The 24,477-nt window shown below is 40.6% G+C and overlaps 1 protein-coding gene across 2 annotated transcripts in view; it reads left to right on the forward strand.

Annotated features, from left to right (window-relative positions):
* The window catches only part of cyfip1 (cytoplasmic FMR1 interacting protein 1), a 185,653-nt gene that overhangs the window by 19,137 nt on the left and 142,039 nt on the right, over positions 1–24,477 (forward strand). The gene's annotated exons all lie outside the window — the stretch shown is intronic.

A 24,477-nucleotide genomic window follows, 5' to 3' on the forward strand; every position in this document is an offset into this window, starting at 1 on the left:
ATTATCACAAAACTAGAGTCATAGAGATGTACAGCATGGAAACACGCCCTTCAGTCCAACTTGTCCATGCTGAACAGATATCCTAATCCAATCTAATCCCATTTACCAGCACTTGGCCCATATCCCTCTAAACCTTTCCTATTCATATACCCATCCAGATGCCTTTGAAATGTTGTTATTTTACCAACCTCCTCCACTTCCTCTGGCAACTCATTCCATCATGCACCACCCTGTGTGTGAAAAAGTTGACCCTTGGATCTCTTAAAATAGTGAGATAGAAAAATTCTTTGAGTTTCATGAATCTTTGGAACTCTCTTCATTGAAAGGTTGTGGAAACAGAGTCTTGAATTTTTTTTTAATGCAGAGGTTCGAGTGGCCGTGTGGCTTACTCCTGCTCTTAATTCCTATGTTCTTATATACTGATGCTACGCAGCAAAGTTTTGGGTAGATGAGACAAAATCCAGTTCCTTAATTCCACTCTGATTTTGGAAATTATTGTTATTCTTTCACTAAGTCCCAAGGTTGTGTCCTAGCAATTCTTCTGAACAGCACTCTGGATGGGCCTACATACACTACGTGGGTTGCACTGGTTCAAGATGGCAGCTCTTCCAAAACCTTTTGAAAAACAGTTGGAGATGTGCTCTAAATACTGATTGCTGTTGTAGTACAGGAAACAAGGCCAATGGGAAAGAATGGTAGCTCAGTCATTGTCACTCCTGCCTCACAGCTTCAGGAATCTAGTTTTGATTCTAGCTTTAGGCAACTGTCTGTGTGGAGTTTGCACATTTTCCCCATGTCTGTGTGGGTTTTTTCGGGTGCTGCTGCTTCCTTCCATAGTCCAAAGATGTGCAGGTTAGGTGGATTTGCCATGCTAAATGTCCCCTTCCTTATCCAAGGATATGGAGGTTAGGCGGATTAGCTATGCTAAATGCAGACTACGGGGATAGGGTAGGGGGTTGGGTCTGGATGGGATGCTTTTTGGAGGATACCTGTGCGCTTTGGCCAAATGGCCTGCTTCCACACTAAGCGAACTCTATTAATTTGCACACAGTGTGATCCCATGTACAGGATCTAGATAGTGACCAGATAATTTATTTTTGGATGTTGATTGATGAATAAATGTTGACTAGGACTCTGGGAATGACAACCATGTTCTTTGTTCTAATCCATTTAGGAGTAACTGATTACTGTTGTTGTAAAAGAAAGAAATTTAACCTTCAAGTTCGTGGCTGAAAGGATAAAACATCGAGCTTTCAAGTATTATGACATTTACTTAACACTGCATTGAAAACATTATTTTTGCTACTTATAGTTTAAACCACAGAACAGAATTTTTTCCCTTTTTTTTACTTGTAGCAAAACCAAAATAATGATTTAGTTGAGGGAACTAAATATAATATTTCAAAGTTTGTAGATGTCACGGAACTGAAAGGGAGGGTGAGCTGTGAGGAGGTTGCAGATATGCTTCATTATGATTTGAACAAGTTGAATGAGTGGTCAAATACCTAGCATATGCAATATAATGTGGATAAATGTAAAAGTTATCCACTTTGTATCAAAAACAGGAAAGCTGATTATTATTTGGTGATTGCTTGTGAAAGATGGATGCGCTGTGACACCTGCGTGCCCTTGTTGCTGAACACCAGCATGCTGAAGCAGGAGGCAAAGAGGGATAAAGGTATGTTGGTGTTAATAGTGAGAGGAGAAAGATCTGTTAGTTCTTACTCTTTGTTTCTTGTCTGCCAACCAGCTCTGTATCCATATCAGAGTTGAAAAATGTGGTGCTGGAAAAACACAGCAGTCCAGGCAGCATCTGAGGAGCAGGAGAATTGACCTTGAAACGTCAATTCTCCTGCTCCTCGGATGCTGCCTGGCCTGCTGTGTTTTTCCAGCACCACATTTTTCAACCCTGGTATTCCAGCATCTGCAGTCCTCACTTTCTTCTGTATCCACATCAGCCTACTACCCCCAATCCCATGTACTTTAATTTTGAATGTAAGGCTCTTAAATTGCACCTTATCAAATGCCTTCTGAAAATCCAAGTAAAGTACACCTCTGACTTCCCATTATCAACTCTACCCATTAAATCCTTGAAAAGGTCCAGCAGATTTGTCAAGCAGGATTTCTTTTTCGGAAATCCATGCTGTCTCTGTCTGATCCTGTCACTGTTTTCCAAGTGCTGTGCTGTTAAAGCTTCTTGAATGGACTATAGCATTTTCCACACTCCTAATATCAAGTTAACTGGTCTATAATTCCCTGTTTTATCTCTATCTCCTTTTTTCACTGGCTGGGTTACATTAGCTACTCTCCAGTGCATAGAGACTATTCCAGAGTCTCTAGAATGTTGAAAGATGACTACCATTGCAGAGAAATCCTGCACTGCTTATCTACTACTATATTGGTGATCATCATTCCCTCCCTACTTTGAAAGTCTTAGCCTGTGGAGTGACCAACTGTTTGTGCATAAAGTCCACACCATCCGAGCTACCATACAGCCTCCAGGAACTACAACTGGACATACTCCCTGAACATGTTCTCATCCTAGGCCCTGGAACTAAATCTGGCTTCCCACTTAGAGCAAGAAGAGCACACTACGGCCTTGGCTGCTGGGGCTTACCTCTTTAAATTTAACCTTTAGATTGCCCTTCAAATCAAAGAGTGTTAATTAGTCTAGAGTTGTTGTTCTTCTCTATATTTCTGCGCTATTGCGCTTACCTAGTATAAACCCAAACTGAAGTCCTTACACACTGTAAGTGATAAAACTCGTATAAATACTCACCTAACCTTACTCATCAAATTATCTGCTTCCTGTCGCCCTGCATTATTTTTGAGTCGTGATGTCACCTCGAGAGCTCTGTCTGTGGGTTCAGGGGAGGACCACTCTCTTCTACTCCTGCAGCAACTCTGATTCAGCTCTGTCTGGCCTTGCCCCTCAGCCCTTTATTGGGAAACACCATTGCCACCATTTACCCACAGCTTTACTCCATGCCTGACTTCATTCTGACTAGGTTCAATGCAATGCTGAGTGCTGGGCATTTTTTCTAATAAATAAACTCCAATATCTTGCAAGTTAACAGATTTTTAAATTCATTTGTGGGTTATGGATATTGTGGGCTGTGCCAGCATTTATTGCCCTTCTGTATTTGCTGTTGATAAAATGGTGCTGTGCCGCTTTCTTGAACAGTTGCAGTCCATGTGTGCAGGGACATCTGCAACGAAAGAGAAGGAACTCCAAGATTTTGATCCAACAACACATAGATTAGTGTCCAAGTCAGGCATATGGGAAACTGGCAGATATTAATGCTGTTATGTATCTGCTGCCCTTGTCCTACTCAGTGGAAGTAGTCGTGCTTTTGGAACGCACTAAGGAGTATTGGTGAATTTCTGCAGTGCAGCTTTTGGATTTTCATGGTGCTGTTACTGAACACAGTGGTAGACCGCGTGGATGTTTGTGGAAGTGGTGCGAGTTAAGTGGTCTGCTTTGTCCTGGATGGTGTCAAGCTTCTTGAATGTTGGAGCTGTAACCATCCAGACAAGTGGGGAATATTCCTTCGCATGCTTGACTTGTACCTTGTTGTGGTGGACACACTTTGGCGAGTGAGGAGATGAGTTACTCGTTGCAGTATTCCTAGTGACTGACCTGCCATTGTAGCCACTGTTGTTATATGGTGAACTCAGTTGTGTTCCTGGTCAATGATAACCCTCTTGGATGATGTTCATGCAGGATTCAGTGATGAATGTCAAGTGGCGGTGGTTATTTGTTTCTTATTGGAAATAAAATCTAGACTATAAGACATAGGAGCAAAAATTAGGCCATTCAACCCATTGAGTCTGCTCTGCCATTCAATTATGGCTGATATGTTTCTCAACCCAATTTTTCTGCTTTCTCCCTGAAACCCCTATCCCCATGATACTCAAAAATCTATCTACAGAGGAACCTCGATTATCTGAAGGACACAGGCAGGCAGTATTTTGTTTGGTTAATGGGATGCTGGATAACATAGTTTAGTCGAACATTGGGACCTTGCTATCTTGTCAGATAATCCGATATTTGGATAATCGAGCGCTGGATAATTGAAGTTCCTCTGTATCTCAGTCTTAAACATACTCAATGACCTGGTCTCCACAGCCTTCTGTGGCAATGAATTCCATAGATTCGCCACACTCTGGCTGAAGAAGTTTCTCCTTATCTCTGCTGTAACCCTTTACTCTGAGGCTATGCCAATCTAATGGTTATTCCCTGGCACAGATGTTCTTAGTTTAAAGCAGAACTGATTTGAAACCAAAATTGTCAGTGCTTTTGTGTGTCTTAGGATACTTAGTTTGCCTACTTTTAGCACATGGATTGCTGTCATTTTCTCCTATATCCTGTTAACATCTTGTATCTTTACAGTTAAACAATCTGAGGTCCCTTTGATCTGATAGTTTTAACAAACCAGACTTGAGGACAGGTTGCATTACCCTCTATTCTCTTATTCTCTTCTAACTTAAAGATAGCATTCCCCCCCCACCAAAACAAACAAACAATTATAAGGTTTCAAAGGTTAATATTAAAATAGCACTGTTGGATCCTTTCACCTCAGAGGGCAGATGGAGTTTAAAGCCGCACACTCTAATAGAACAACACTCCTTCAGTGCAGAACTGGTCTATTAATCTTGGTTCTTGTACTCAAATTCTTGAGTGGAGCAGTGTATTTATATGTCTGGCATGAATGAAAGAATCTTTTCTTTTCAATTATCCAGTGATGTACTTGGTCTGGTTTGAACTTAATGCTAGGCACCAAAAGCTGTTTCCTCTGAAACAGGCTTCCCTGTGACAGCTGTTCTAGTTGCATGATTCCTGTGAGGTTAATGGAGCAAAGTGATCAACTATAAACTTATACTTGATGTGAATTTCTGTTTCTATACAAGATTTTTTAAATTTGAAAATCCTGCATAACAGCTGTTAATATTGTTTAAGGCTATCTTGTATTAAAATGGAGGTTCTGTGGCAAATCATTCATTTTCCCAGTAAAAACAAAATGCCCAAACTTTGCAATACTGAGGAATAAAAGTGATATTTTTAATTGTCTATATTCTGTGAATTGACAATTTGATCCATGACATTCATTATGCCAAAAGTGATTTAACAAAATCCAGGATTCATGAGCAGTTCTTCATGTGCCTTGCAGAATAGTTAACATTGGGCATATAGTACAAGTCAGGTCTGCTGGCCAAATGTAAACCCCAGTAGAGTATCAAACTTGGCTGAAGGATAACATTCTTGCATTTGTGCAACAGTTAGAAATTACCTTGGTTCCGGGCATCAGGATGTTTGGATGGAGGTGAGAAATAGTAGAGGAAAGAAGTCATTCATGAAAGTGGCCTGCAGGTCCCCTAACAGTCACCACAATGTGTGATAAAATATAGAAGAAAGAATATTGGGTGCTTGTGATAAAGTGATGGCCATAATCATGAGACCTTTATTGAGATATAATTGGAAAAATCAGATGAACAGCGACAGCCTGGAAGAAGAGGTAGTAACAGTAGTAGCCTCTAGAGCCTATAGACTCAGCTCTGCCATTCAATGAAATTATGGCTGATCTAATAATCCTGTGTCCTACCTTTTCCCCATACCACTTGATTTCTTTACTGATTAAAATCTGACCATCTCAGCCATGAATAATCTCGATGATTCTCTTAAGCCCTATGTTGTAAAGAACTCCACAGGTTCATGATCTGAGAGAAGAAATTCCTCTGTCTTGAATATGTGACCCCCTTACTCTGATGTAATGCCCTGTGGTTCTATACTCCATATCTGGGAACAACCTCGTCAATGTCCTTTGAATTGCATCATTCCTTGACTAAGGATAACAGCGTGTTTGTGGTATTCTAGGTGTGGTCTGATGAATGTTTTGTATAGTTTTAGCAAGACCTCCCTACTTTTATCATCTATTCACTTTGAAATAAAGACCGACATTCCATTTGTTTTCCCTGTGACCCTGGAACTAAATATCAAATTGTAGTGATACATGCAGTGGAACGACAAGTGCCCCTCTGCTGCAGATTTCTACAGTTGATAATATTTAGCTTCTGTATTCTTCCAATTTCTCCATATTATATTTCATCTGCTTGTTTTTACCTACTCGCTTAACTTGACTGTATCCGTCTGTAGATTCTTTGTGTGATCCTCACTTCCTACCTATTTTTGTGTCATCTGCAAACCTGGTTACATAGGTTAGCTCTATCATTCAAGTCATCAACATATTTGTAAATAATTGTGGTCCCAGCACCGATCCCTTTGGCATTCCAATAATTGCTATCCTCTATCTCAAATTTTGTCTTCCATTAGTTGGCTAATTCTCTGTCTATGCTAATGTAATACCTCCAACACCATGGACTCTTATGCAATAGCCTTTATATGCAGTATTTTATCAAATGCTTTTGGAAATCCAAATATATTGCATCTGATTCCCCCCCATCCCCGTCCTGTTATTACTATATCAAAGCATTCTAATAGATCTATCAGACATGATTTTCCTCTCGTGAAGCCATGCTGGCTCTACTTCATGTTATGCATTTCTAAATAGTCTGTTATTATATCTATTCTAATAGTCTGATGTCTTCTCAATAACAGATGTTAAGCTAACTGGCCTATAGTTTATTTTTAGACCCCTTTTTGAATGAGGTGCTACATTGTCAGTTTTATAATCTTCTAAGATTTTTCCAGAATCTAAGGATTCTTGGAAGATTACTGCCAGTGCATCCACTATTGCTACAGCTTCTTAGTTTAATATCCTACGTTACAGCCCAACGAGTCCAAGGGACACATCTACTGTTAGCTCTTCGTTTTTCTAGTGTATTTTATCCCCCACCTTTTAGATTTAGATTTTTGGGATGCTATTGTCTCCTCTACCGTGAAGACTGGTGTAGTGTTTGTTTATCTCTACTGCCATTCCTGGTTCCCCATTATTGCACTATAGCCTCATTTTCTGCACACAAACCAACAGCCACTCTCAGACAACAACTCACCAAGACGAAGGACCCGATACCCAGCATGAGCAAAACCAATGTAGTGTACAAAATCCCATGCAAGGACTGCACAAAACACTACATAGAACAAACAGGAAGACAGCTAACGGTCCGCATCCATGAACACCAACTAGCCACGAAACGACATGACCAGCTATCCTTAGTAGCCACGCACTCGGATGACAAGCAACATGAGTTTGACTGGGACAACACCACTATTATAAGGCAAGCCAAACAGAGAACAGCCAGGGAATTCCTAGAGGCATGGCACTCATCCAATCAACAAACACATCGACCTGGACCCAATATACCGGCCACTGCAGCGGACAGCTGGAACTGACAACCGGAAGCAGCAGGTACAAACCACTATAAATGCCTGAGGAAACATCACAGAAGCGCTTCACAGGAGGCTCCCAAGCACTGAGGATGTCACCTAGACAGGGGACGAAACGTCTGCAACACAAATTCCCAGCTCGGCGAACAAAACCACAACAAGGAGTTAATATGTGATAAGGAAATGGCAGATGAAATGAATAAATATGTTGCTTCTGTCTTCACTTTACAGGGTAAAAACAAAACACTAGTCTCTGGGTCCAGGTGGACCAAATCCTAACGTCATAAGAGATTGCCAGTGAGGTAGTGGATGCATTGATAATTTTATAACATTCCATAAATTCAGGAAAAGTTCTCAGATTCAACAGTAGCAAATATCGCTCCACCATTTAAGAAGGGAAAGAGATGGAAAAATTCCACTATGGCTAATTCGCTTGACACATTTCATGGGAACGTTTTTGGAATTGATCATTGAAGAACTTGTATTTATGTGCCTAGAAAAACTTGAGGTAATCAGGAAGTGTCAGCATAGTTTCATTGTTGGGAGGTCATGTTTAATTAATTTATAGTTATTTGAGCAAGTAGTGTTTGCTCTTTATAAAGGGAAGCCTGTAGATGTGCAATATATTGATTTTGATAATGGCTAGTAGAAAATAAAAGCTTGTGTTATAGTGAATAGCATAATAGCATTGATAGAAGATTGGGTAGTTGGCTGGCAGACAGTAAACAAGAGTACCCATACAGGGGTCATAGTCTGATTAACAAGATATAAAGAGTGGATTTCTTCTGGAGTCTAAATGTTTTACATTCTTAAGGCAGACATAGATTTCCTGTTAGACAAAGAAATCGAAGTATTTCGGGGAGCTGATGGGAGTTTGAAACAAGCTGATTGGCATTATTTCAGGAAAGCTGGGCCAGGTTTGACGGGCCAAATGATCTACTACTACTGCTGTTCCTTATGTTTGAATCCTTATTTTATCTAAAGTTTGGTGTAGTTTATCAGATTTATCTGCTGCCTATCCCTGAATCATTAAAACAAGTGATCACCTTCATATATGCTGTGTTTTCATGAGTTTTCATGATGGGATTAGATTAGATTGGATTAGATTGGATTAGATTGGATTAGATTAGATTAGATTACTTACAGTGTGGAAACAGGCCCTTTGGCCCAACAAGTCCACACCGCCCCGCCGAAGCGCAACCCACCCATACCCCTACATCTACCCCTTACCTAACACTCTGGGCAATTTAGCATGGCCAATTCACCTGACCTGCACATCTTTGGAATGTGGGAGGAAACCAGAGCACCCGGAGGAAACCCACGCAGACACAGGGAGAATGTGCAAACTCCACATTAGAACTAACCAAACCTAAGTTGGATGTGTGTGGTGAATTTCTAAGTAAAACTTTTAAAGTTTCTGATCAATTTTAAAGAAAGTGGCCAGAAGAGATGGTATCAAACATGTGAAAGTATGAAAAACTCAATTTTTGACCATTGACAACTTTATCGGAGAGGGAGAAGGGAAAGGAGCAAGAAAGAAAAATGGAAAAAGAAATCTGGTTCTTAGGTCCTGGTAGGCGAAGAAGTAACAGAGCAGTCTGACACTTGACTCCCTGATCAATTGGTTAGCACTGCTGCCTCACAGTGCCAGCGACCTGGTTCGATTCTAGCCTTGGGTGACTCTGTGGAGGTTGCACATTCTCCCCGTGTCTGCGTGGGTTTCCTCCGGGTGCTCCGGTTTCCTCCCACAATCCAGACGTGCAGGTTAGGTAAATTGGCCATGCTAAGTTGCCCATAGTGTTCAGGGATGTGGAGGTTGGGTGCGTTAGTCACGGTATATATAGGGTAGAGGAATGGGTCTGGGCAGGTTACTCTTTGGAGGGTCGGTGTGGACTTCTTGGGCTGAAGGGCCTGTTTCCACACTGTAGGAATTCTAATTCTAATTCATAGTGGTTGTGGTTGTGAGGAAGGTGACCCTGTTTGCCACGTATCGTTTGTGGTTATTAGCAAGTACGTGTTAGCTGTTGATCATTCTGACATGTTTTTATTTGCACATCATATCACGAAAAGCATGATGTCATCAGATTAGAATCCATCTGAAGAATCTTCCACCGTTATGGTTAATCTTTTACATTTGTTAGATGTCATTGATTCCACTGCCAGTCTCCCTTGAACATGGGAGTCTTTGCATTCACTGATCCTTTCCTAGTGTCCATCTCCTTTGGCCAACCAATTAGAGGCAATATTTTTTATTTACTTATGGGATGTGGGCATTTCTGGCTAGACCATTCATTGCACATCCCTAATCGCCCAGGTGCCAGTTAAGAGTCAACCACATTGCTGTTGGCCTGGAGTTAGATGTGGGCCATACCAGGTAAGGATGGTAGATTTCCTTCCTCAAAGGGCATTAGTGAACCAGATGGGTTTTTCTGACAATTAGCAAAGGTTTCATGGTCATTATTAGACTCATAATTCCACACCTTCAATTGAATTCAGATTCCATCATCTGCCACAGTGGGATTCGAACCTGTGTCCTCCGCATATTACCTGATAAATATGAAAATGACCTTTTATGCTGAAACTTCTAATTGATGCCCCTACTTAAATTTGCATGCAGAGTTTGAGTTTTACTCATAGCCTTAGATACACGTTATCCACTTGCTAAATATTGTTAATAATATTGCTGAAGATCCTGTTTGTTTCAGGCAGATTCTTTTCCTATTACTGCTTATTTGGTTAACACCACTTAGCTGGAATGTGACTGTTCACTTATTATTTACAGATAAGTAGTATTAAACAAAGATGATGTGAAACTACTATTTCCTCTTTCAGAGTATCATGTCTGGCAACAGTAGATTTGCATACGATGGAGAAAAACATTTTGTGAAAATCAGCCAGTTTGTTTCTTGCCTTTTAGAAATCTAACCATCTCCGGCTTTATATCAGGCAGTACTGTGGCTCAGTGGTTAGCACTGCTACCTCACACCGCTAGATACTTGGGTTCACTTTCAGCATTGGGTGATTACGTGGAGTTTGCATATTCTCTCCAGGTTTGTGAAGGTTTCTACTGGGTGCTCCGGTTGCCTCCACAGTCCAAACATGTGCAGGTTAACTGGATTGGCCATGCTATATTGTCCTGTAGCGTCCATGGGATATGTAGGCCTGATGCATTAGACTTGGTAAACACAGGGTTACAGGGATACGGTGAGATACTTTCCAGATGATCCATGCAGATTAATTGGACCGAATGGCCTCTGTCTGCCCTGTAAGGATTCTGTGAATATCTAGCTGCTGTTTTTAATTTAATTGAATGCTTATAGCCCAGAAGGATGTCATTTGGCCTCTACTTCCAGTGCTACCTGTCTGTGAAGGCAAGTCAGCTCATTCCACTCCTTTGCTTTTTTTTTCCAGTAGCTGTGGAATTCTGGATAATTATTCCATTTTGAAAGCCATGAATGAATCTAAACTTATACTGTGCTCTCAGGTTGTGCATTTCAGATCCTAACTACTCACTTTATAAAAATGTTGTTATCTTTTCACCTTTGGTGGTTGTTCCATTCACCTTAAATTGGTGTCCTCTGGTTCTCAGCCCTTCCACCAAGGAGAGAGTTTCTCTCAATCTATTCTGTGCACATTACTCATTTTTTTTTTGAAAAATTACAGATTACTTAGTGTGGAAACAGGTCCTTCGGCCCAAAAAGTCCACACCGACCCGCCGAAGCGCAACCCATCCAGACCCATTCCCCTACATTTACCCCTTCACCTAACCCAAGGGCAATTTAGCATGGCCAATTCACCTAACCTACACATTTTTGGACTGTGGGATGAAACCGGAGCACCCGGAGGAAACCCACACAGACACTGGGAGAATGTGCAAACTCCACACAGTCAGTTGCATGAGGTGGGAATTGAACCTGGGTCTCTGGCGCTGTGAGGCAGCAGTGCTAACCACTGAGCCACCGTGCCGCCTACATAGAACTCATAGAATTAACATTTCAATCCTCCGTTCTCTAAGGTGGCAAAGCATTTTGCACTACCTCTAATATCTTGTCATGATCCCGGACTAGACTGATAAATTTTTTAAGGTCTGGTCAGTCAATTTTTTGCAATAGTGTGAGAGATTCCAGTTATTTGCTAAGAGAACAAAGTCAACAATATTTCATAGTTTCAAACAAATAAGAAGAAACTTTAATATGCAGAGTTAAAATAGTGAAACAAGCTACAATATTGATGCAACTTATACTCTATCATTTAAATATGGGTAACAGACAAACTTTGGTGGAAAAGTTCGCAGTGTACATCAGAGCAAATGTGGTCACTGACTTCTCAGCAACCCCAAGACATTCGTGATTGTATGTGTCATCAAGTCTTGTGAAACGTTTACAGAAGATTTCAATTCTTAATTTTCCAAGACTTAGCTTTGGAGCTTCCTCTAATGCTACTATGTCATGGGCTGGCATCCTGGCAATTTATTCTCCTTTGCTGGAACTGTGCTCTTGAGCTTTGGCAACTACACTCTAGCATCTAATCATGAACATGATTCCAACTTACCACAAACAGTCACCAGCTGATACTGCCCTAGATTTCTTGAGTTTTAAACATTCTTATCTGAAATAAGCAAATACTGCTTGTGAGTTTCCTTCTCCCCACTCTGCTTCACTGAACTATAAATGGCTCACAAACCTCTTTTAACTCTTGTTTCCCAGTGCTTTTCTTGAGCCCAACCCAATACTTAGAGGTTCCTGGGAGACCATAGATGTAGTTGAGTTGTGAAAGCTTGGAATCTGAAGCGGTTGCACCCATTTCTGGGTGGTGCCTTGATTCCCTGCTTCTAAATACCTGATTGATTAACATCCTGAAAGTATACTTCTACTGCCTATGACTGTTCAGTAATCCTTGAACAGTATCGAGTAACCTATTGAAAACCTCGCTTTTGAATCTGGGTAGGTTTCAATGCAGCAGCCATTGGAAGACAATGTTCCCTGAATGTTAGAATTCTAGCTCACTTTCTCCTCAAAGCTGCCAGTTCAGAATGCATTGGACATGGATACAAAAAAATCATCAAACACTTCATACCCTTCTGTGGTGCATGGCCTAGTGTTGGAAAAATATTCCAGATGAGAATAAACTGGGTGTTTGTATAAAAAAAAAGGATCACTATAATTTCTTTGCTTTTGAAACCTATGCTGTTTTTTCTACAACTGCTTTAGAATTGTGTCTGTATTTGCTTTAGCTTTTTAAAAAATGAGTAATAAATACTGTACTAAACCTTGTGTTTTGCGAGTTTGTTTTTCATGGTGGGATTCTTGGAATCGAATTACGTTTGCCTTCTGTCTAAAACAGTCAATTTTTAAAGTTACCCCTTAAAAACAAAGACATATTGGTTTCAGACACTGAGAACGTGAATCAAAGCCACACAGGTCGATTCAAGAACTGATCTAGTTTAGAGGTCCAAGTTGATCTGATGAATTTTGAGTTAATTTTCTCCTAGCTGCTTGAGGAGCTCATACTAAGTTTTGGCGCAGTATAGAATATTTTCTTCAGCCCAAGGTAGGAAACCAAGGAAGCCAGGTTTATTGATAGGACTTTGTCAAATCGTTGACCAGGCATGGTTTGGTTCAGAAAATATGGTTACAGACAAACATCTGGCTTAAACCTAGGTGGTTTGGCCAGGTGCTGGAACTGGAAATGAAAGTGTAGGTCTACTTTTGTGGCTGATGTAGTCTTACAGCAAGTTATACTTTCATTGAATAAGTCAGCCCATTGAAAGGATAAGAGTACATACTTGTTATGTTTCCTGTCTTCCTTTTCTTTAGAAGAGAAGTGAGATGCAGCAAAGTATAATTTGCTTTGACTATTTACTTTATGTACTAGCTGTCTGTGAAGTTACTGATTTCTTCCTGGTCTTCTCTTACCATTCATTTCAAACTACCTGCAGGGTCACTGGATTCGAAATGGTGACTTTGTTGTTCTCTCAATAGATGCTGCCAGACCTGCTGTGTTTCTTCAGCAAAGTTGTTTCCTGTAAAACATATTGAACTTGAACAAGATGGAATTGTGGTGAATTGAGAATGGTTGGATCTCTGTTCAAACAAGAAATGGAGCGTTCTCATGAGTTCCTTCAGACTGGAGGATAGATGAATATTCATGGTGAAAGAGACAGTTAGCACCAGGAAACTGGAAAGTGTTGCAGTAGAGATGAGGCGAGCGATAAGCTTGATATTTACTAGTGGGGTTGACTCTGTTGGCTGGATGGCTGATTTGCAATTCAGAATGACAAGAACAGTGTGGGTTCAATTCCCAGACTGACTGAGGTTAGTGCAAAGGTTCCTCCTTTGCAACCACTCCTCACTGGAGGCATGGTGACCCTCAGGTTAAATCACCACCAGTTTCTCTCCTCTCTAATGAGAGAGTGTGTTGTGATCCTCTGGGACAGTGGTGACTTTATTAAATAGTGGGGTCATGATCCATCATCTCAAGCTTGCAAAAATGGAAGTGCAAAATGTTGCCAATTCATTCCTGACTCCATCTTCTGTGGATTTTCTCCACCCTTCCTAAACCTAGAGATCTATTTTAGTAAACTTCTGTTAAGGTTTAACCAACTGAACTATTGTGATTTGAAGTACAAATTTCTAAAGTGAGGGTCTCTTCCAAGTAACCGTAGGGCATGCTGAAGCTGGTTTAATTTTTGAGGTACAATACTAGAAAGTTGACTTTTACCAAAAAAATTGCATGTGCTTTTGCTTTCTCTATATATGTTTATATATAGGATTACAGTATGTAGTGCCATATTTGGATCTTAATAGCAAAAGTAACGATTTCAAGGAAATGGAGGGTCAAGCCATAAACAGTTTATTTCCTGAGATTGAATTGATGCACATCAGTACATACACAGTAGAAAATCAGATACTGTGAAGTAATTCTTCAGCAGTATCATTTCAAGTTTAAGCTGTTAGCTCTATTAGGAAGTAAATATGGTTGAAGTATTCAGTTGTCTGATGGTACTGATAGGTAAATGTTTAATGTTCGTCCAAACTATTTCACCAGCTAACTGCGTCCCATTGGAAATACTTGACCTGAGATTGTTGTATTTTTATCATAAAACCCACTGTCACTGACTGAAATTCTATTGATGACACAGGCATTTCAGCAATGGAATTGGATGTTTCTCTACATTTAAAGTGGGCGTATTTCCACCTTCTGTGTTTCTAAACTTCAGTTAGTTATACAAGTTTTAGTGACATTTGAGTAATGTAATTAAGTTATCATTGGCCTGTTACTACTCTTTTTTTTAAAAAAAAAACTTCTTTACATCTCTAGAAATTCCAGAGCAGGCCCTATCAATCCTTGTTGACATCTACCCAGCACACAGGAAAACCATACAGCTCGCCATCATTACCCACCCTGTTCCCATATCCCTTCAAACCATTTCCTTTTGTCCACCCATCCGATCACATCATGAATATTGAAGTAGTTTCTGCCTGAACCACTAATGCTTGAAATTAATTCTCTTAACTCATAATATTGTCCTGCCCTGTTCTAAATATCTTTCATCTTGTTAATGTTCATTGTTGTTCGTCAACCACTGGAGAAAAGCGGTTTTGCCTTTTCTGACCCAGATTTATGATTACCCTGCCACAATGTGTTTTTTTTTAATTTAAAAAAGTCAAATGTTTGAGTTAGTCTTCATATGTGTGAATATGTATTCTGGAGTAGGGTCACTGAACCCAAAATGCTAATTTTGCTTCCTCTCTACAGATGCTGCCAGACCTACTAAGTTTTTCCAGCAATTTCTTTTTGTTGCTGTCATCTTTTATCTTGCATGCTTGTCCCCAAGCTACATTGTTGAACTGTGCTGCTTATGTTATGCTTAGAAGCTATTTAAAGCTGAAATCTAAGTTGAAACTCAACTGATTTCAAAAAAATAGTTTGAAGGTGGCAGCAGTTTCAAGTCCACCATTTGTCACCCAAGGCCAATTGTCCTTGAGAAGGTGGGGATGAGCTGTCTTCCTGAACTCTGTGGTCTGTGTGTTACAGAAACACAGTGCTTTTAGGAAGGGAGTTTGAGGATTTTAGAGTCCAAATCATACACCACAGAAGAGGCCCTTTGGTCCATCAAGTATCTGCTGACTTCGCTACACTAATTCCACTTTCCAACATTTGACTCATAATCTTAAATGTTACATTGTTAAGTGCTCATCTGCTCAGTTTTAAAGGTTATGAAATTTCCTGCTTCCTCTGCTTTTCCAAGCAATGCATTCCAGATTTCCTCCATCCTGTAGGCAAAAAAACCTTTGCTTGAATTCCCTCTAAACTTTCACTTTAAAATTGTTATTGACCATTCAGCTAAGGAGAATAGCTGCTTCCTACGCACACTGTTGTAGGAAGTGAAAAATGTGTTGCTGGAAAAGCGCAGCAGGTCAGGCAGCATCCAAGGAGCAGGAGAATCGACGTTTTGAGCATAAGCCCTTCAGGAATCCTGAAGAAGGGCTTATGCTCGAAACGTCGATTCTCCTGCTCCTTGGATGCTGCCTGACCTGCTGCGCTTTTCCAGCAACACATTTTTTAGCTCTGATCTCCAGCATCTGCAGTCCTCACTTTCTCCCTTTTGTAGGAAGTGTCAATCTTGTACACCCCAGTCAGCTCCCCCTTCAGCCTTCTCTGCTGTAAAGGAAACAACCCTAGCCTATTCAGTCTCTCTTGGTAGCTAAATGCTCCAAATGAGGTGACATCCTGGCGAATCTCCTCTGCACTTCTCAATTTCTTTCTTTTGAACTTCGCTTGGACATTTTAGAGACCTGTAACAGGAAGGAAAAATAATATTAAGGGCATCGAAAGAAAGAAACAAACTTCTTAGTTGGATTCCAGGTCATTTTACTGCCTTGCATTTCTCCACTTTGTCAAGTTGGGCTCATTACTTTAATGTAATTAATCTCAATTGGCATATCAACATATTTTGTTCCCCAAGCTCCTGGAGTTTCTGGAATGGATTGCCTGCTGGGCACCCAAAATGTGCCAGTTTTTAAAAAAAAAAAATGCAAGTAGCGAACACATCTTTAATTGTGCTGGCTGGAAAGCAGCAAGCAATTCTTGGCAAGGTTGATACTGAAGCATGCAGTTGGGAACAATTCTCTGGGATTGAGAATTCGCATAAATTCTCTTCCCTTTCATGATGCATGAACTCTTTGGTCCTGCTCACAGGAATTGCTTTGTCTGCATTTTGTATACTGTTAGCAGAGGGATTACAGGTACAACTTGTGTCTGCAGAGTCTCCGCTCTTGATTCAATTTTGTTATAGCTGTGCTGCACTTTATTGAAATGCAGCATTTCTAGAATTGTAGTTTAGTGAATTGTACAGTGCTTATTGGTGGCATGATTATCATTGTTTTATCTTCAAGCATTCACAAGGAAATTTGATAATGAAAGTGATCCTTGCTGGAAAATATGATACAGCTGTTTATTAGACAAATAAGCAAATTCAGGGGATTAAAAATGCAATTGAGTGCTGCGTCTCCAGAGTTTGCTGAGTAATTTATCTTACCAGATCATTTACTTTGTACAAACCCATCTCACTCTTTGGAGACTTGTGCTGGTGTTGTATGTTAGTTAGGCAAAAATGAGAACAGCAGATGCTGGAAACCAGAGTTTAGATTAGAGTGCTGCTGGAAAAGCACAGCAGGTCAGCCAGCATCCAATGAGGTGTTCCACCCCGACTCTAAATTCACCTGGATCATCTTTGACACCTCCCTCCCCTTCCTGGACCTCTCCATATCCATTAATGACGACCGACATGACACTGACATTTTTTACAAACCTACCGACTCCCACAGCTACCTGGTCAGGTCCATGACCCCCCCCCCCCCCCCCCCCGGGTCCAGGCACCCTCCCCTTACCTCCATCCAAGACCCCAAAGGAGCCTTCCACATCCACCAATGTCATTTATTGTATCCGTCGCTCCCGATGCGGTCTCCTCTACATTGGGGAGACTGGACGCCTCCTCACAGAGCACTTTAGGGAACATCTCCGGGACATCCATACCAATCAACCCCATGGCCCAACATTTCAACTCCCCCTCTGCCGAGGACATGCAGGTCCTGGGCCGCCTCCACCGCTGCTTCTTCACCCCCCGATGCCTGGAGGAAGAACGCCTCATCTTCCGCCTCTGAACACTTCAACCCCTGGCATCAATGTGGACTTCACCAGTTTCTTCATTTTCCCCTCCCCCCACCTTACCCCAGTTCCAACCTTCCAGCTCAGCACTGTCCTTATGACCTCTCCTTCCCACCTATCTGCTCCACCCTCCTTTCTGACCTATCACCTCCATCCCCACCCCATTCACCTATTGTACTCTTTGCTACTTTCTCCCTTGCCCAACTCCCCTTCACTTATCTCTCCAACCTAGAGGCCCCCGGTGTCCATTCCTGATGAAGGGCTTTTGCCCGAAACGTCGATTTGCATGTTAGTTGTTGATTAAATGCTCCACAAGAAATTAAGTTTAGTAATTCATTGTAAATACTTTTTTAAAGAACGTGATTTTTTTTAATGCAATGCAAATAAACACTTTGAAAGAATTGCAAGTATGAGTGACCAGTTAAAATTGCACCATTTCTGGACCTAATATTCATTTGAACAAAAAATATCCTTTAACTTTTACATTATTTACTTAAGTTTTCTTGGTTTTTCTCTCTTACTCCAATCTTCATTTCCTTCCTTATTTTTGTACCTGAACTTTCTTGTCATGTTTCCTTCTCATTCCTTAAATCTCATTATTTAACGAGATAGTTGCTGCTATAGTTTTCTAAATTTCCAGGTGCTCTTTTGCTCTCAGCGCTGCTTGTTATCAGCTCATATTTACAACATACTGTGATGGGGAAAAAACATTCAAGCTGAAGGATGAAAACACTTATCTACCAAGGGTAGATGGTATACTTCAGCAAGAGGTTGCCTATTATAATGGAATTAACCGAAATTGCTGTGGTTGCTCCTATGTTAGTAGAGTAGAAAAAGAGCAAATCTGCATTTCCGCCCCCGACAAAGATAATTTGTGTTCAATTCAGTGCTTGTTTGAAATATTTGAGTGACACAGTCTTCATGCATTTGGTGCTCAATGATGCAATTGAAACAATTGATTCTGAGGGAGTTGAATAGCTACCTTCAGTCAGGAACATATACCCTGCTATTCCTGAAGGTAAACTAATCCTTCCTTGATTACCACACTCATTGGAGATGTCAGATCCACCCTTGTCAAACAACTGAGTTCCTACTGCTTGCATCTTGCAGACTTGGAAAGTTTTGATGTGAAAATAGAAACAGACTAACAAAGTAATTTCACGACAACTACTTTTTGAAAATTAGTCTGCCTTTCAAAAGGTTTTAACAAGTGATATGTTTCTCATTGCTCTTTACTTGTCTCTAGTTAAGTCAAAGGTCAGAATCCTATAGAGAAAAATTCATTGGGACTTTGGTTGTCTTAAGTTATTACTTTGAAAACTTTGCTGTTTTGTGTACTAGTTAACAAATCTTGAAATTGTTTATTACTTCTTATCCATTCCCTTTTCTCCTATTGTCAACACATCTTATTCGATCTTACATCTCTAGAAACTACTTAGCCAAAAATATCTTTAAATTTCGATCTGCTGTCAGACTTATCTGATTTACTGAAAGAGCCTGTGAATTTTTGGTAAGACATTATAATAGATTTAAAGTTAATCAGTATAGAAAAAATGTAGCTTTTTATTTGCACGATCAACACAATTTAGTTCAATCATATGAAGAATGAATGGTGAATGTCAGTTTATTACCTTTATGAATTCAGCTGAGAAAAATTGAAATGGAGAAAAGCTGAATATCACTAAGAAAAGGTCATGTATAGAAATGGTTAACATGCTCAAACTAAGATGTTACGGGCTGTAAATGCACAAAACAAAATTGCTTCAATTTGCCACTGAATTGATATCTGATTTACATGTTGCAAGAATGGCTGGTGAGCAAAATCAAAAATGTAGCGATGCAGTAAAAGGTATTTGTGAGAATTTAGGACTTTCCATGTTTAAAAGCAATTCTGGCCGGCAAAATATTATTTTGTACAAAGGGGAAACCATGTTCTAGTTGTGCAGTTAGTATGAATATCCTAGTTGGTCCATACTTTAAGTGCAGGTTCCGGATCATCCCTAACAGATTGTTTTTAAATAAATGGATTATAAGGTTCACATTTTTATGGAGATAGATGGATTCTGCACCTTGACCAAAATAAGAGTGAAGAAGCAAGATGTTTCACCCCTGTAACCAGTATCCACTAATTTTACTGGAGGTTGGTGAGAGGCAGGTGGGAAGACATATTTCACACACCTTTTTTTAAAAAAAAAGAACCTGCTGAGTGTCGAAAAACAATTACTTGTAATTTAATTAGCTGTTTATTTATATGAACCAGAGGGGTTTTCTTTGCAGTATTATTGCTACTTGACTGCTTCCACAACTATATCATTATAGTGGGAAGAGGAGATTGTACATTTAATAGATTAATTGACAACTTCAAGTGGCTATAGCTACCTTTGACATGGGGCAATGAATGCAAGTGCTTATTTTTGAGGTCTTAAGGTCTTGAGGAGATTTAAATGTATTTCCAATTTGTTCATTGGACGTGAGCATTAGCAGCCATCTCTAATTTACCTGGTGAAGATCCTGGTGAGTTGCCTTTTTGTACTACTGCAATCACTGGGCGTGGGGGTGCTCACAATATGACTTGGGAAGGACTGTCAGAATTTTGACCCAGGAACAGTGGCAGTTGAGAGAGGTTTCTCTGAAGTGAAGAGAAAAAAATCTAAGTAGTAAAATTGTAGACAGTGCTCCCTGTGAGCACAGCAACCCAAAAGTCCCTTTGCCAATTCTGCACAGGATAGCCCCTTTTAAATGCTCTTAAAAATTAAAGAGACCTTTCACGTAAATTAGAGTCATAGAGATGTACTGCATGGAAACAGACCCTTCAGTCCATGCCGACCAGATATCCCAACCCAATCTAGTCCCACCTGTCAGCACCCAGCCCATATCCCTCCAAACCCTTCCTATTCATATACCCATCCAAATGCCTCTTAAATGTTGCAATTGTACCAGCCTCCTCTACTTCCTCTGGCAGCTCATTCCATACGTGTACCACCCTCTGTGTGAAAAAGTTGTCCAGTAGGTCTCTTTTATGTCTTTCCCATCTCACCCTAAACCTATGCCTTCTAGTTCTGGACTCCCCGATCCCAGAGAAAAGACTTTGCCTATTTACCTTATCCATGCCCCTCATAATTTTGTCAACCTCTATAAGGTCACCCGTCAGCCTTCGATGGTCCAGGGAAACCAGCCCCAGCCTGTTCAGACTCTCCCTATAGCTCAAATCTTCCAACTCTGGCAACATCCTTGTAAATCTTTTCTGAGCCCTTTCAAATTTCACAACCTCTTTCCGATAGGAAGGAGACCAGAATTGCATGCAATATTCCAACAGTAACCTAACCAATGTCCTGTACAGCTGCAACATGACCTCCCAACTCCAATACTCAATACTCTGACCAATAAAGGAAAGCACACCAAACACCGCCTTCACTATCCTATCTACCTGTGCGTCTACTTTCAAGGAGCTATGAACCTGCACTCTTTATTCAGCAACACTCCCTAGGACCTTTACTATTAAGTGTATAAGTCCTGCTAAGGTTTTCTTTCCCAGAATGCAGCACCTTGCATTTACCTGAATTAAACTCCATCTGCCACATCTCAGCCCATTAGCCCGTCTGGTCCAGATCCTGTTGTAATCTGACATCACCCTTTTCACTGTCCACTACACCTTCAATTTTGGTGTCATCTGCAAACTTACTAACTACCTCTTTTATGCTCGCATCCAAATCATTTATATAAATGATGAAAAGTAGAGGACCCAGCACCGATCTTTGTGGCACTCCACTGGTCACAGGCCTCCAGTCTGAAAAACAACCCTTTACCACCACCACCCTCTGTCTTCTGCCTTTTGAGCCAGTTCTGTATCCAAATGGCTAGTTCTCCCTGTATTCCATGAGATCTAACCTTGCTAACCAGTCTCCCAATGGGGAACCTTGTTGAACGCCTTACTGAAGTCCATGTAGATCCCATCTACCGCTCTGCCTTCATCAATTCTCTCTTTATTTCCTCAAAAAAACTCAATCAAGTTTGTGAGACATGATATCCCTCATACAAAGCCATGTTGACTATCCCTGATTAGTCCTTGCCTTTCCAAATACATGTGCATCCTGTCCCTCAGGATTCCCTCCAGCAACTTGCCCACCACCGAAGTCCGGCTCACTGGTCTATAGTTCCCTGGCTTGACCTTACCACACTTCTTCAACAGTGGTACCTCATTAGCCTCCAGTCTTCTGGCACCTCACCTGTGACTATCGATGATAAAAATATCTCAGCAAGAGGCCCAGCAATCACTTCTCTAGCTTCCCATCGAGTTCTCGGGTACACCTGATTAGGTCCTGGGGATTTATCCACCTTTACCTGTTTCAAGACATCCAGCACTTCCTCCTCTGTAATATGGACATTTTGCAAGATGTCACCATCTATTTCCCTACAGTCTATATCTTCCATATCCTTTTCCACAGTAAATACTGATGCAAAATACTCATTTAGTATCTATCCCATTTTCTGCGGCTCCACACAAAGACCACCTTGCTGATCTTTGAGGGGCCCTATTCGCTCCTTAGTTACCCTTTTGTCCTTTATGTATTTGTAAAAACCCTTTGGATTTTTCTTAATTCTGTTTGCCAAAGCTATCTCATGTCCCCTTTTTGCCCTCCTGATTTCCCTCTTATGTATACTCCTACTTCCTGTATACTGTTCTAAAAATTCACTCAATCTATCCTGTCTGTACCTTACATATGCTTCCTTCTTTTTCTTAACCAAACCCTCAATTTCTTTAGTCATCCGGCATACCCTATACCTACCAGCCTTTCCTTTTGACCCTGACAGGAATATACTTTCTCTGGATTCTTGTTATCTCATTTCTGAAGGCTTCCCATTTTCCAGCCGTCCCTTTACCTGCGAATATCTGCCCCCAATCAGCTTTCGAAAGTTTTGTCCGCAATTATTTCAAAACATTAGAGGAAATGTTCACTGTAGGCAGGTGAAGTGGAAGATTGATTGGCCTTTATCTTTGCAAATAATAAATAGGTATAAAGCACTACATAGTCTATTCCTGTTTTTTCTTATATTCTTATGTTCAGTCCATTCAGTTAATTAGTAATGGACTGAAACTGTAATGAAGGTGTCTTTTAAATTCATAGAATCCCGACAGTGTGTAAGCAAGCCATTCAGCCCATTGAGTCCACACTGACCCTCCAAAGAGCACTCCACCCAGACCCACCCCCTACTCAATCCCTGTAATTTTGCATTTTCCCATGGCTAATCCACGTAGCCTGCTCATTTTTGGACTGTGGGAGGAAACTGGAGGAACCAGAGGGAACTCACATGGACCTGGGGAGAGCATTGCAAACTGCACATTGTCACCCAATGGTGGAATCGAATCTGGGCCCCTGATGCTGTGAGGCAGCAGTGCTAACCACAGAGCCACCATATGAACCAATGCCTGAAACTTGCAGTGTATTCTTCTACTGTTTACTTTTTAAATAAAAACACATATATAATGTAGAGCTGAAAAAGGTGTTGCTGGAAAAGCGCAGCAGGTCAGGCAGCATCAAAGGAGCAGGAGAATCGATGTTTCGGGCATAAGCCCTTCTTCAGGAATGTGCATGTTTATATTTTTTCAAATGCACCTAAAGCTAGAATTCATTATAATTTTAATGATAGGACATATGCTTTCTGCCAAATAATTCCTCCTATGGTGGATGTTTGAAGGTTCGAGAGCTCTATAACACCTTATGGTTTGGAAAATGGTTAAATATTATGAAGTTTGAAACATCAGACTTGTGTGAAGGTATCATCTTTACCAACATACAGCAGAGAGAACAGCACTTAGTGTACCATTTGGCTACCTGCAAGTACAGAGGAACCTCGATTATCCAGTATTTGATCAACCGAATTTTGGATTATCTGAACAAGATCACAAGGTCCCGATGCATGTCTAACTCTTAGTCGGCATTCCATTAACTAAACGAATAATTCCCCACCCCTGTCCTTTGAGGTTCCTCTGTAAATCATTCTTAGTGAGAGTGTATGAAACTGGAATGTGCTTACAATACAGAAAGAGTTTATGTTTATGCTGGATCCGTGCAAGACCAATTCAGCGAGCCCCATTTTCCTATCCTTGCGTAGCACTGTGAAATTCTTTATATTTAGATAACTTATTCAATTTCCTATTCCGTACTATGACGGAATCTGCCTCCATTAATTTTAAAAAAAAATTCATTCTTGGCATGTTGCTGTCACTGGCAAGGCCATTGTTTGTTGCCCATCTCTAATCATTCTGGTGGTTCTGAGCTGTATTCTTGAACTGCTGCAACTATTGCAATTTACGCACACCTACAGTGGTGATAGGGAGGAATTTTCACAATTTTGAGCCAGTAACAGTGAAGGAGCAGCAATATATTTCCACATCAGGATGAAATGTGGCTTGGAGAAAAACTTGTACGTGGTTGACAATGTTCCTGGTGTGTTTGTTGCCCTTGTCCTTCTAAGTGGTAGAGCTTGTTGGTTTGGAAGATGCATGAATGAGGTACTGCAGTGCATCTGGCAGTCGGTCCACACTGTTGCCACTGTGTTGCCAGTGAACATCTTAGGTAGTGCACTGTAGACAAAGGTCAATACTTAGCTGATGTTTAATTTAAGGCAGCTAATTACGGATTCTGCTGACATTTATAAATGTTTCAGCTTCTGTGTTGTAAGATAGCATACAACACTCAATTGAATTTCTGTCTTGTAATATGCCAGGCATTCATTACATTATCTTAACTGTTCAGAACAGATATTAATTTACATTAAACGTATCACTTCTTTCATTGGCCTTTTAAGACTCCCTGTTCATCGGTCTTCTACTGTAAGTCTGACTCATCACTGTGCCTAAAAATAGTTATTACAACAATAATGAAATTAAAGTATGGTAATTAAATTGGATCAGTTTTAAGCTTAAAAGTTAACAAAAAATGTCAGAAATGTGTTCAATG

The sequence above is a fragment of the Chiloscyllium punctatum genome, chromosome 9 (assembly GCF_047496795.1).
Source record: "Chiloscyllium punctatum isolate Juve2018m chromosome 9, sChiPun1.3, whole genome shotgun sequence".
NCBI classification, from domain to species: Eukaryota; Metazoa; Chordata; class Chondrichthyes; order Orectolobiformes; family Hemiscylliidae; genus Chiloscyllium; species Chiloscyllium punctatum.